General features: G+C 38.1%; 1 protein-coding gene across 3 annotated transcripts in view; it reads left to right on the top strand.

Annotated features, from left to right (window-relative positions):
• cntn5 (contactin 5) overlaps positions 1–15121 on the top strand; it is a 185794-nt gene that overhangs the window by 164075 nt on the left and 6598 nt on the right. The gene's annotated exons all lie outside the window — the stretch shown is intronic.

Genomic DNA, 15121 nt, shown 5'->3' with positions numbered 1-15121 from the left:
AAAGGACAGAAATGTCAATGTGGGTTTGTTGTTTAAGTTGAATCGCCCTGATTCATGTTGAACTGAATACTTTTACTCAGAATTAAATGCACATAAAAGCAGATACAATCAACAATACTTATATTTGATGGATCCTTAAAGGGAATATTTGTGTTTTGCACACAACTACTAATGTATTATTTCTCTGCTCAACTAGGTGTGCTTTTAAACCAGGCCTTGTGAGTTTTGATGCCATGCTATAGAAACAGATATGTTGGACCAGTGGTTCTTGAACTTTTTTGGCTCAAGTACCCCCTTTCTCTTATTTTGAATCAAAGTACCCCCTTTGTCTGACTACAACATCTTGCTTAGAAAACTATTTAAATACAACTAAAGAACATAATGATGGAATGAACAAGTGATAACACACATTTTATAGAATCTCATTTTGTAAATAAGAGGAAAAAAATACTATTTAGTGCAGTGGTTCCCATCCAAGAATTTCTGGTGACCCCAAAGACATTTTTTTTCTAGAATTAGTTGTTGATCATGTTTGAGCGCAATTTTCAACTCGACATTTATCAGTAATATCTTTCGTTTTTAGAAAGTACGTTAAATTTATTGATCTATGAGGCCGACACTTTGTTTTTTTCTGTGTTAAATGAGGTGATAAATATCATCACCAGCAGATTTAGGGGACAGAAAATAAACATTGTACCACACAATCTTCTCACTCATCTCAAGTAAAATGAAGTAAAAACTTCTCAAAGAACATTTGGATAACAGGGAACATTTGTTTCCTCTGACTTTAATGAAAGCATATGAAAGGCAGTTGTGACTGATATTTTCTGTCTATTACGAAACCTCACTATTGTGATGCTTGGGAGTCTCTGACAGACATTATCAGGGGAATAAGAGACTGTTGATGGACGACTAGTCCTGGTGGTGCCAGGCTTGAATGAAATGATCTCGTGATTTTACAGTACACCAAATATCACAAATGTTTGTTGCCAGTTGGGTTCACCTGAGGTGTGTCAACGTAGGATCTAATTAGAACATACAGAAAGGTTTAGACAACTTAACTGAGGGTTTGGAGTTGTTTTTGAAATTTTGGAAAGGGGATTATTTACACCTCAGGGATACGTCTTTGGGGCAGAACTTCTTTCAAGGTTTGGAACATTAAATTCATGTTAAGGTTTCATTTATACAGACAACTGCGCTTTGATTTCCTTACATGTTTTAACTGTCAACTGCCAGTCTTAGTCAGAGGCATCTGCTGATTGCTTTGATGTTTTTTTTTAAGTTTCCTTGACTTTCGCTTCGTAATTCCAGCAAGATTTTCTTATTTTTGAATTGTATGTTAAGGTTTCATTTATTAATTTGTTATCAAAGTGATCAGCAGATGCCTCTGACGAAGACTGGCAGTTGACCCTCGAAACATGTCAGGAGATCAAAGTGGATTTCCTCAGTAACAGTTGTCTGAATAAATGAAACCTTAACATACTATTCAAAAAGAAGACAAAAATAATATTCCTGGAATTAATATGCAAAATTAAAAAAGAATTCAAAGGAAACATCCAAATGATCAGGAGACGCATCTGACGAAGTCGAAAATACGAGAGGAGATCAAAGTGAATTTCCTCAGTGACAGTTGTCTGAATAAATGAACCCTTAACATACTATCAAAAAGAAGACAAAAAATTTTTGCTGGACTTACGACGCGGAAGTCAAAGAAACTTCATACCGTAGGAAACATCAAAGCAATCAACAGACGCCTCTGACGAAGACTAGCAGTTGATAGTCGAAAAATGTCAGGTAATCAAAGTGGATTTCTTAGGTAACAGTTGTGTGAATAAATGAAACCTTAACATTTTATTCAAAAAGAAGACAAAAACAATATTGCTGGAATTACTACGCAAAAGTAAAAAAAAAGCTTTAAAGGAAACATCAAAAGGATTTTTTTTTTTTTAATTTATTCAGTTTATTTATTTTATTTATGATCAGCAGACGCATTTGACAAAGTCAAAACATGAGAGGAGATCAAAGTGAATTTCCTCATTAACAGTTGTCTGAATAAATGAAACCTTAACATACTATTCAAAAAGAAGACAAAAAGAATCTTACTGGAATTACGTTCAGTGCAGTTTGTTGTAATTTTGTGACAGTGAACAATTTAAAACAATCGAACAATAGAAAGTAGCTAAAAAGAAAAAAGCCTTATCTATAGGGTGTGCTAGACCAAACCCATTCATCTAAAGGTTCTAACTATAGCCTGGTTATAATGTCACGGCTGATATACCTCAAACTGTGTTAAGTCCCTTTTTACTGTGCTATTTGCAACGCTGGGATGCACTGCCAGTTCTGGACCCCTGTTAGCACATTCATCTAACGTGGCTCTTCTGTTGGGCACAACAGGCAGACATTTACTGCCCATGTGCTTCAATGAGACTTGGTTCATGACCTTTTACCCAATTAAATCACTTGCATTGCAGCTTGTTTGTTGAAGCTCAAATTGAGTTGTTTTTTCTGTCTGATTGTTTTTCTTGTTAATGCCAGTTGCCCATTTTTCTAACTTTTAGTGCTTCTTCTTTGACAATGACTCATGACTGTGTTGTGCATCTCAAACTGCTCATCTCAGGCTGGAATTTAGCTTTACGTGAATGTTTCTGACTTTGTAAAGTTCTTTGAGGATATTCAGGTGTTGGTAAGAAGGGAGCACACTCATACAATCATACGTTACAAACATAATTATGAGTTTGGTTGGTGAGGTTTAAATGACAGAACAGCCTGCACATTAAATCGGAAGATGAATTAATCTCTTATGGTCTAACATTGGAATTAGGCTGAAAATATCAAAGGCCAGAACTGAAAGTTAGCTTGAAGCTACGTAGCACTAGATCATTGACATAAAATGGGAAATTGTGTCTTGCATCGGAAGCCTTATTCTTTTTTTTTTTCAATTCTTTTTTGATTTAGCAATCATCCTCGTTTCTCAAGAAAGTGATACTAGAACTTCAAATGAGACACTCCGGGCCTTTGCATCAAAGTCTGCTTTACCTGTAACATCAACTATGTACATAAGTAAATGAGTTAATTATTATTACATTTAAAGATCTTTCCTTTGCACTGGTTAACAGTTTGCTTCCATCTTGCAGATACGTCACACTAGAACACTATGTCCGTGAGATTTTCAATATGTTAGGGTTGTGTTTCAAGACGTGGGTGTTTCTGTACTCCAAAACCTGCTTTTTCCTACAGGCATGTTGTGGTGATTTTTACACCAACCTATGCTAATTTAACCATGGAAATACTTTACTGAGGCGACCAAGGAAGGGAACATTAGAAAAGGAAACTCAGTACTGATAGAGATCAACCCTACTAGGGACGCATTACTAAAATTAGTAATACCAGCACTATAAGTGATATAAAAACCAATAAAATGTTGTAGTACTTTTTCTTGGGCACTGTATATTGCAGTGGTTCCCAATCTTTTTTGTCCCGTGAACCCCTTTTGCATCTTTGTCAAATCATGTGTACCCCCTTAACTGTGTCTCTAACATTGGCTCCCTAAGGTTTAATCTACAAATTTAAAACAATGAGTTGAAATTAAAGATTTTTTGGGTTTTTTTTTTTTTTTTAATTGTGTGGTAACTTTTATGTGATTACTTTAACAGTCAGTAAATATAATATGTCAAATTTGTAAAATGTCTCCTATTGTCAAGTTTGATAAAATGGCCTCTACCGCATAAAATTATCATATTTCAATGAATTACAAGTAATTATAGTGTTTTATTGAACAGTTTTACTGTTCATTTGTGGTGAATTTGTCCAAAAATAGCCTAAAACTAAACTTGGAAGATTTTGCATTTTTCTTTTAAATTTAATACAATCTTTCAGAGTACTCCCTGCAATATGCTCCTGTATCCCAGGGGTACACATAACTCTGATTGGGAACCACTGGTATATTGTATCATGTATTGACATATGTGCCTCTGCCAATTAGGTCGTATTTTCAATGGTGTTTGTCTGTTAGCAGAAATACTTAACAGATTTTGATATTTTAACCAAAGATGAAGTGGATGCAGATCAGTGAACTGATTCTGGATCAGTTTCAAAAATCTGAAAATCCCCTGTCACTCATCAAAATTATATCTGTTTGTAATTGACCAATATTTATGACATTTGACTTGGTTATGTCTGATTAGTGTCTCCATTGCCCCACCCAGTTTCATCTGGATTGGCTCTGAATTGCTCATTCCATCACGATTTTTAGAAAAAAATCCTATTCATTTTAGCTTACTGTATCTTTATGAATGGGAATGGAAATATCTTCCAAGCCTTTAATGTATAAATGGTACCATGATCAGCATCAATGATCCAGATAACTGCCAAGAGGAGATTTGGCGCTTTGCTGAGGTTTGTGCTCTTGTTTAATGAAGTACTTTTCATTGGATATATTAAATGGAGTAAAAATCACCCCATGTTAGAGATGGTGTTACTAATTTTAGTCATTAATTTTTAGCGACAGTGTTCTAGGGTTAAGAATATCATTAGAAGTGGTGTGCAGCGCTCATCGAACAGCTCTGTCACAGGGACCGAGGTTAAAAACTACCCAGGTGGTGACGCTCTGAACTCCCCGAGGCCAGCACCTTTTTGATATGAAAAGGCGGGAGACATTTCTCATTCCACCCAGCGAGGTTACACAAAGGTTGAGATTGTCTTGTGAGATGCGAGTGGGGCTCAGGTGAGTGCTCATCTTTAGGGTAACGTGACCTTTTTTTCATTATGGAGGGCAGACACCGGGGGGATCCATCTGCTGGAGTGTTGAGCGCGATTCTGTCAGCCTGGACTCTGTTCAATTTGAACTCTGGAATAGAGGATTTTAGCAGGCATCTTTTTTCTTCCACTGAAGTAACAAACTAGGAGTGAAAATCCTCAATTCACTGGTACGAAACTGTTTTCCATCGGAACGGAGATTTATGTTTCCATTGTGTGGAAAAAGTGCCTGTAAAAGATGAGATCAAAAAAGATTCAAGCTGCAAACAATCCAAACAAGCACAGTTCAAGTCATCTTTGCACTGAGCATGGCATAAATCACATGTCAAACCCAAGGCCCGGGGGCCAAATCCGGCCCTTAAGAGCATCCGATTTGGCCCGCAGGAGAAAGTGAAAAAGACAGAGAAAACATGAACCATTGTGTGAATGACCAAATCATAAATTGTTGCTGAAAGAACTCTAAATTGTTCCAAAATCCTGCAAATTTTCTTAAATTATTCCACAAAATCCCATGAATAGAAATATTAATTGGTCAAAAAATAAATAAATCAAAGGACGTTTAAGTATCTGTCACTTATTGCTTAGATCAGTGTTTCTCAAATCAGGGTACATGTACCCCTCGGGGTACACGATGGCACTACAGGGGGTTTTTGGCAGAGAGAGGAAAATTAACAAATAAAGTGTCAGTCTTTGTCCCACCCCAGGTGTGAGATGACTGGAAATGATAAAAACTGTAGAAATAAATCTATTCAGGAGCCACTAAAATCAGCAGTTTTCAACCTTGGCGTCAGGATCCATGTGGGATCGCCTGAAATTTCTACACGATCAAAAACTTGTTCTAGAAAGAAATGTATTTAGGGTTGCCAGAAATTCTTGATATCAAAATGGGGTCACTTCCTCCCCTGTCTCTGCCAATCTACCAGAAGCCACGCCTCTACTTTTTTTGTATGCGCATCGTGGGACATAACAAGGTTGAATCCGGTCCTATTGATAAAGGTCTATGGGTCAGGTAAGAGCCAAAATTATATTTACCTGTTGGCTGTTGTCATGCGCGGCCTTGTTTCCATACACAGTTCCACATTCACCTTGATTGACAGACTCCGCTACAGGAAGTCAAAGCCTATTGGAAAGACTAGTTTGGTATTTTTTTGCATTTCAAAAGAATCATACATAAACGCAGATTTCTCAGAAACTCCAGATATCAGCTTTGTTTTCCAGCCTATAAAACCTGCGACCCACTTGTGGTCGAACTAGTCCATATTTGGCCCTTGACCTAAAATGAGTTTGAAACCCCCTGAATCGTTTGCACAGTGTAATTCACGTCGTTCACCGCTGCTATGACTTTGGACAGATTCACGGTTCAAGGACACATTTTATTCTTGTTATCCAGCATGTGTTGGGCTTGTAATGAGGCCATCATGGGCTCCTCGTAGTCAGATTTATAGAGCATGTCAAACGGGGGCTGGCTGTGGATATATTACCACACATTAGCCCCCTTGGAGGAAAAACTCACTGCTCCATCATTAGTGAAAGGTAGATCGAGGGGAGGTCTCGGCACATGTTAAACGTCCTAAATTATTTTGCTGAAATGTGTTTGACCAACTCAGATCTTTAAGGTAGAGGGTAGAACTTGGTCACGGTCGCAGATGTTGCTGAGGAGGCTGAAACAAGACCAGCGGGCTTTAGCTGCATCAGCTAGCTAAGTGATTAAGATGTAGTAAATTTTAAATTATGTCCCACCAGGAATGCACGATGACGATTAACCTTGACTCTCAAAGTTGCTCCCGTCAAACCCTGGGATGTTTATGAAAGTTTCTTCATAATCTCAGGCTCTAAATGCTTTGTAAATGTAATAAATTCCTCACTGGGTAAAGACGATATTACTGTGAGTGATTTGGAAGTGGACAATATGGCTCTCAGCCAGACTCAGGGCATGGTATGGACTGAATTACTATGAGCAAAACTGAACAATTTGCAATTGAGATGAACTGAAGGATGTATTAACATGGGGACAGTGAACAGATGTGGAGGCAACTGACAGTTATTCTTGTAGTTAATAAGTATGGGAGCCCGACTGCCACGGGGAGGATAACCTTCACATCAGGGGAAAAAGCTCTTCAGTGGCACATTTTGGAGGATAATGTCCATTCCAGATGGGCTAGTGTTTAGATAGGGATCGTTTCCTGGAGTGTCTATAGCCTGGACAAACTCAGTTAAAAAAAACAAACCCAAACACTTGTTAAATGTATGTTAAGGGCTTTACTCCAAACCAAATTGTGCTGATTATCTATTATGTACAGTAGATCAGTGGTTCTCAAACTTTTTTGGCCCAAGTAACACATTTTGCTCAGAATATGAAGAAAAAATCGCTATTGAGCGTAATGATGGATTGAACGAGTTATAACACATTTTATGTAATTTAATTGTAAATAAGTGGAATGAAACAGTATTTTTATCTACAGTTTTTTTTTCATTTTACAGTCATCTCGACCTAGACTGATCCTTGTATTTTCAGTTCATGCTCTAATCAAAATAATTTCTGTCATCATTTTGTGTTTTTTGTGTCATTTTTGTGTGTTGTTGGTATTATTTAATTTATTCTATCTCAATGTGTGCATTTTTGGTGTCCTTTGGTTGTTTTTTATGTCGTTTTATATGTTTCTCTGTTATTTTTGTGTATTGTGTAGTGATCTTGTGTGTTTTTCTCTCATTTAGTGTGTCTTTGTTGTCATTTTGTGTGTTGCTGGTATTAAGTTTTTTATTTTCTCTTAATGTGTGTGGTGGCATTTTGTGTTTTTTGTTGTTGTTTCTCTGTTCTTTTTATTATTCAGTATATTTTTCTCCTATTTTGTGTGCTTTTGTTGTCGTTTTGTGAGTTGCTGTTAATATTTAGTATGATTATCATTTTAAAAGTAAAAATAAACATTATATAACCCCTTATTTTTTATGCTTTCATTTGTAATTTTTGGCACACTCTCTCAAGTACCCCCTGTTGTGCCGTTTCGTACCCCCATTTGAGAAACACTGATATAGATCACCCAGGACACTAGTGGCCCAAGGACCACATGCAGCCCTCATTCTAGTTGTGTGTGTATGTTAATAAACAAAATGGCTTCAAATAACATACAAAATAACAGTTGAATAAACTAGACAGCAAGAAAAAGACTAAAATCTACCAAAACACACAAAATGACAAATAAAAACCTACAAAATATAAGAAAAAATGTTAAATTAAAACAAAAATACAAAAAATGACAGATTATACGTGTTTTTGTTCTTGTCTTGTATATTTAAAGTCATTTTGTGTGTTTTCCTATAATTTTGTTTGGAATCACACAAATCTGTCTTTGTTCTTTCCTGTATTAATGCTCAGCTTGGTCATTATTGTAAATGCTGACATGAATGTTGAAAATGTGGCCCTAGCTTTCATTGGTCATTTTAGAATCTTCACTTTAAATATCCTTGTTTTTGCGACAAATTTGTTTTTTAACTTAGGAAATCAATTAAAGAAAATTGCAATTAAAGGTCCTTCCCTCAACTATTTTCGATGAATTTGTGTATTACAACTGAATTTGTTGATAATTTACACAATGGTTCAGGCTTTCTCACTTTCTCATTTTTACTTTCTCCTATGGGCCGAATGTGATGCTCCAAAGACGTGGATATGACCCCAGGGACTTGAGTTTGACACGTGTTTCCTCGAGGCTTCTTGAGTTTTGAAACTGACTGGGACTCTGGGATTTATACTGTGGAGTTAATTAGCTTTGGTTTAGATATTGTTGTGCTCATTAGCATACTATAGTGTCACTGGTATTACTTGTCTCAGGTAGTTTGTTGTTGAGTCGTCAGTTGAGTGGAGAGATGATGGGATTTTAGATGTTAAAGAGATTACATCTCAGTCGTGTTTTTTGTGGTGAACCAGTTTTAGTTTCTGGATGTAGCCCAGACAAATTATTTATTAAATCACATCTATTAATCACCCTAATCCCCAACAGTTAATTACAATTGCTAATTCACAACTATAGGAATCATTAATTATTTGATGAGAAACTAGTGCTAGTCAATGTGCTAACATGGAGGAAAAGCTAGTGCTAGTCAATGTGCTAACATGGAGGAAAAGCTAGTGCTAGTCAATGTGCAAACATGGATGAAAAGCTAGTGCTAGTCAATGTGCTAACATGGAGGAGAAGCTAGTGCTAGTCAATCTGCTAACATGGAGGAGAAGCTAGTGCTAGTCAATGTGCTAACATGGATGAAAAGCTAGTGCTGGTCAATGTGCTAACATGGAGGAGAAGCTAGTTGTTATGGCAAAATTATTAGTTATGCTTAATAATATATTTACTCATATATCTTAATCCTTAAGCCTTGGGTTGTAACTTTCCATTGTGTTATTCTCATGTCTTCAACTTTGCTTCTAGCTCTGGGTCAGGCCACCTTTTCCAAAGCACATGATGTCTTCCCAAAACAATACTGAAATCTCACAAGGTCAGACACATAGGCACCCTCTGTGTACACACTCACATGCCTACACACACTCACATAGTCACACATACACATCCCATACACATCCATTCATACACACAAACACATAAACGCACACACCTCCGTCTCCCATGACAATCAGCAGATACCAGAGGACTGGCTGTTTTGACCCAAGAAGAAAATGTCTTTTTCACTCTCTTCCCTCACCTCCTCCACTCTGTCTTTATCTCCCAGGGGGAGGAGGGAGGGGGACTGAGGGGGGATATACGTGATGAGTTAGAATTGTGTCTCACTCTGTCCTCGGATCGCCTGGCCGGGCGATCACCAATTTTTGTCCCACTTTGTACTCCTTTTATTTAGTTTAGAATAAAATCATTTTTTATTAATTCACCAACTCTTCAGTCTGGTCTTCTTCGCTCACCAACGCAGAGGGTGTCGTTACAAGCCAAAACGAGGTAACCTTCCTTTTTTCCACCGTAGCATAGTGCTAGTCAACATGCTAATACAGAGGCGAAGCTAGTACTAGTCAACGTGCTAACATGGAGATGAAACTAGTGCTAGTCAACGAGCTAACATGGAGGCAAAGCTAGTAGTGTTGTGGTAGTCGAGACCGGTCTTGGGGTCGAGACCAAATTTTAGAGGTCTCGGTCTCGTCTCGGACTCTGAAGCATTTTGACTCGGTCTTGTCTCGGACTCTCTAATGCCGGACTCTCAAGACCGTTCGAGACCAGCACTAACTCCTGCTATTTTTAAACATTTTTCTAATGTGATAATAACACGGAGAAGAAAGGGATAAAACAATCTTTTATTCATTCTTTAATCCACTCTGTATAATGACCGCAACCTTCCTTAATGTGACTGAGTGACGTGTGTGACACACTCGTGTGTGTGTGTGTGTGTGTGTGTGTGTGTGTGTGTGTGTGTGTGTGTGTGTGTGTGTGTGTGTGTGTGTGTGTGTGTGTGTGTGTGTGTGTGTGTGTGTGTGTGTGTGTGTGTGTGTGTGTGTGTGTGTGTGGCTACGGTGTCAGTTTGGACCGCAGAGCGCAATAGAGATATGAACTAATCACCAGTAAAAATCCCAGTAAAACTCCAGAAAACCATCACCAGTAATAAATATTATCTTCCTGGTAAAGACAGTAGCTCTAACAACAGGTAAAATGATAAACTGATGATATTACAGCCTGTGAATGCAATACGGGGACGCACTTACTCCGCTTCTGGGTCCTAGCGCCAGCCGGCCGGTGAAGCCTGTTTCGTTTACCGAGGTCGGTGTGTGTTTAATAAGTTTGTGTGTGTCAGCATGTTTATGCCTCTGTCCATCCACTCTTTTCATTATATTCATGTCTTTTAAGGCTTTTATTACATAGTGTCGGCTGTAGTCCGGGCCGCCGTCATGTTGGATTATGTCGTCACCAGCGCATCATCACCACAAATCGCACTAGCCCAGAATGAGTCAAATAACTGTAAAGAGGTTTTATATTAGTCTATTATCTTTTTAAAGTGGTGTTTTTTTGTGTCTTTAGACTCCAATTACATGTATGTATATAATATGTTCCCCACAATATAAACAGGTTCACAATATAATTATTTTTTATAGTTTCTGTTCCATTGTATCCAGAATAATAATAATAATTTTTCAACTAGAACTATTGATTGATTTGTCACATAACTGTTCCAGGGTTTGAGTTTGTTTTATTTAGTTTCACATCTACCTGTAGCTCTATGTTTTTTACACTGCTGACAACTTGTTTGTAGTTTTATTTCAGAAAGTTTCACTTTTACAGTTAAAGCTGGAAACCTTTGTTAATTGAATATCCTAGTTATATTACAGCAACCAATTTAAACTATATCAACTAAGTGAATTAATAAAAATAACCTGTGTAAAGGCTTTTTCAAACTAAAAAATTATCTTGTGAAATCTGTGACCTGTTGACCTGCACAACTCAAAGAACCAGAATCGAGAATCATTATTTCTTGGCAGAAATGCTTTTAAACACTTACTGTACATTCAGCTGACATAAAAATATTGTTTTCAAATATGTAGAATAATTGTGAATTTATCAGTAGCAGTAGTAGTTTTAATACTTTAGTTAATTTTTTGCAGGCACCTTTTTTGTCCGTCAAATGTATTTAAAATAAACTAAAATTAAAGAGAGAGTGTTATTTAACTGTCGAACCTTGTCATAAATTTATTTATTTATATATTTTTTTAAATTGAAAAAAAAATCTTTATGGTCTTGGTCTCGGCTTGTCTCGGTCTTGGTCTTGACTTGCTCTCGCCTCCCGAAAGTCTTGGTCTTGTCTTGGTCTCGGTGCATTCTGGTCTCGGGCAAGTCTTGGTCTCGGATAGTGTGGTCTTGAACACAACACTAGAAGCTAGTGCTAGTCAATGTGCTAACGTGGAGGTGAAGCTAGTGCTATTCAACGTGCTGACATGGAGGAGAAGCTAGTGCTAGTCAACAAGCTAACATGGAGGTGAAGCTAGTGCTAGTCAACATGCTAACACTGATGTATGCGAGGATGAGACTCACACCACAGACAACACTGAGAACCAAGAAGTGCACCACCATCATGGCCATATTTACAAGAACTTTACAAAGCGTTCTTTGCCAGCCGAAAAATCATGACATTCTGGCATTCAAGAGCTCTCCGTTAAATCTAAACATTTTATTTTCTAATTGTATCTATGATAAGTGCTAAATTATCCCGCTGTTCATAAAAGGTAACAGATTTAATGTATTTGTGGCTATACCAGCCTGTCAATGCCCAATCTGGTTAGATCTCTGAAGCTAAGCAGGTCTGGGCCTGGTTAGAAGTTGGATGGAGACCACTGAGAATTCCAGGTGCCACAGTGGGGGACAGTCGCTCCATTGGTATCTGTCATTGTGTCCTTGGACAAGGCAAGAGCTCGTATGAATGTAGTGTGTGTTGGTGGTGGTCGGAGGGGCCGATGGCGCGCTATGGCAGCCTCGCTTCCGTCAGTCTGCCCCAGGGTAGCTGTGGCTACAATAGTAGTTTACCACCACTATGTGTGGAGTGAAAGAATAATGCCTTAATTCTGTAAAGTGACTTTGAGTTCCCAAAAAAGCACTACAGTATATAAAATTGATGTATTAATAATATTATTATTTCCATGTGACAGTTTTCTACAAGTTCTTAAAATCCCTGTCTTATTATTGAAGGGCCATTTGTTTTACTTTTTACTTTTACATTTAGTAGCATGTACTTTTTTAATTGGGAGGGAGCAACGTCAGTACTTTCACTTTTACCAAAGTCATTTTTTTCTTCAAGTATCTACACTTTAACTTGAGAGCTGAAGACTAGTACTTTTGCCACCTCTGTCGGTCACCCATCAGTACATCTGTCAGTTTTATTTTTTATCACAGCTCAGTGCCGACACGCTCCACTTAGATGCAGTACAGCCTCTTATTTAAGACGTTAATGTCGTTTTGGATGTGCTCTATTTATTCCCGTATCTACAAAATGCTCCTGGAAATACATCAGGGAGTCGTCAGTGATCAATTGAGGTGGATATGAAACGAGATAAGGGCAGAAACGCCAGGCTTTTTTTTTTTTGGCAGCGGAGGCATGCGCGTGCACGTGCACACGCAGTCGTCTGTGGAGGATTATTAAGCAGGATGAATGACTAAACAGTGTCTGCGGCTTCATTCAGCCGTCTCATTAGACTCTGCTGAGAGAGAGACTGCTTTCTGTCAGCCAGCCATGAGGAGGACCATTAGCGATATTCCCACGGATTCCATCACAGAACGCAGCAGCAGGTCCCCACTTTTCATCCATATCACTCACCTCTTGTACATCAGCGTGGCCACATTTACCAAATCCACAAGGATTTACTAAAGCAAATCTCACCAGGCGATTTCTAATCCTCACACAATGCCATCTTTTCAAAAATTATTATTTCCTCATGCCTCGTGCCAGCTTTGATAAATACTTTAATGAAAGATAATTGAGTTTCCCTAATAGCGCTTGTAATTAGGCAGTTAAGGAGTTTGAACCGCGTGCACTTCTAAATCCTCTTTGTAGAATCGACAGCTAATTTGGTTGACAAGTTCAGGGGACAGTGTTATTCCAAAATCAATACAAATAAACTCATTACAACGTCAGTTACAGACTTGCCACAAACAGGTGTTACACGCTGTTAGAAAGGGTTTATTCTCCGTTGCCGTCGCTTTTTCTTTTTTTTTTGTTTTTTTACTGGCCTGCACATGCTGTCAAAGGTCAACACTGCAAGAAGTGCAATCATTATGAGACAGCAATGCATGTTTTGTTATTACAATAAAATAAATTGATTTATTTTATTGCTTAATTGTGACCATCACCAGCCCTCCCTAAGGAAGGGTTAGAAATATTTTATTATAGGGAGGATATAAAAAGGGAGAGCAGTGTTACACCTAGGTGGGGGGGGGGGGGGGGGGGCAGGGAGGAGAGACTCAAGGTAGGAAATAGAAAGGGTTGGGGAAGAATATAATTTTTTACAGTGAGGGTGAGATGTGAAGTTGGAGAACATATTTTGTTTATTATGTTGTGTAATCAAGCCAGTATGTTGACAAGTGTGAAGCTTAGCTATAAAGTTGGAGGCTGTGGACAGGGGGAATGAGTGAGTGGTAGTACCGAAAGCAGGTGTTTGGGATTAACGTGTCTAAAGTTAAGCCCAGTATGAGTTTCATCCCACATCCTAAGGCGTGCCAGTGCATCGTAGACCAGTATATGTGCAACAACCGCTACCGCAGGTGCAGCCAGGCCAGCAGAAAGAGTGGGGGCCAGGGAGCCCCAGGCCACCCCCCCCCCACGGCCGAGCAGCCCCCCAAATGCCCCCGAGATCCCAGGTCGAGAGGCAGCCGCCGCCCCCACACACACATCCGAGGAAGCCCCGAAAATCTCCGAAATGTTGGCATGAAATGTGTTTTCCACAAGTTTTATGGATCAAAAGGATTAAAAAGGGTTTTTCCCCCCATTGTCGTCGCTTTTTCAAAAATTGGTGACACCAGGTGATTTTTACCTGATATATTAAACCTAATAAAAAGTTAATTATAATCAAAATATGACAACACATGACAAATTAGACTTTTCAATTATGCCATCCTAACTAAAAGAAGAAAGAAAAAAAACTACCTTGGGTGGACTTTAAAAATATTAACTAAAATTACTGAAAAATTAGGAGTGTAAGAACAAAACAAAAAAAAGAAACTGTATACTTGGTCATTGGTCCACACATATTTGGGGCGTTTAAAGCTTCCCTGGTGAAGGCATAGGCTGTATTTGAAACATCCTCTTTTCAAAACAAAAGCATCTCTTCTCGTCTTCCCTTAGTTTTTTAAAGCTTTTGTAAATATGGCTCTTGTCTTGAAATCAAGTAGTCAGTAGCACAATGGCGGGTCTCCGAAAATCTCCAAAATGACATCATGAAATGTGTTTTCCATGAGTTTTATGCATCAAATGAGCATATGTTAATGTTCTACTTGATCACTTTCTCACTTCAAATGCTTTCAGAACTTTAAAAGGTGGAGAATCAATGGATACATTTCAGGTTTTTGTCATTGTAGGTTTGAAATGCATCTTGGGAAACTTGGAAGTATACTTCAATGGGAACGCTCATTATCCTAATCATCTTTTTTTTTTTTTTTTTCCTTGTCTGCACATGGAAAAAAAATATATATATCCTAATCATCCTAATAACACATAGTAGATAGTATATACTCATGGAGTTTGTAGTGCATTGTACAGAGTGTGACATTTCCAACACAGCCATAGTGTCCTTGACAACATGAACAACTGCAGGAGAGTGGAACAAAAAATGTCATTTTTTGATTGGTTAAAAATGATCACCTGACTACAATCATTTTATCACCATATAAATTTCTTT

This window comes from Gouania willdenowi, chromosome 13 (genome assembly GCF_900634775.1).
Source record: "Gouania willdenowi chromosome 13, fGouWil2.1, whole genome shotgun sequence".
Taxonomy (NCBI): Eukaryota; Metazoa; Chordata; class Actinopteri; order Blenniiformes; family Gobiesocidae; genus Gouania; species Gouania willdenowi.
Note: the sequence above shows the minus strand (reverse complement) of the source record. Positions and strands in the feature narration are given on the sequence as shown.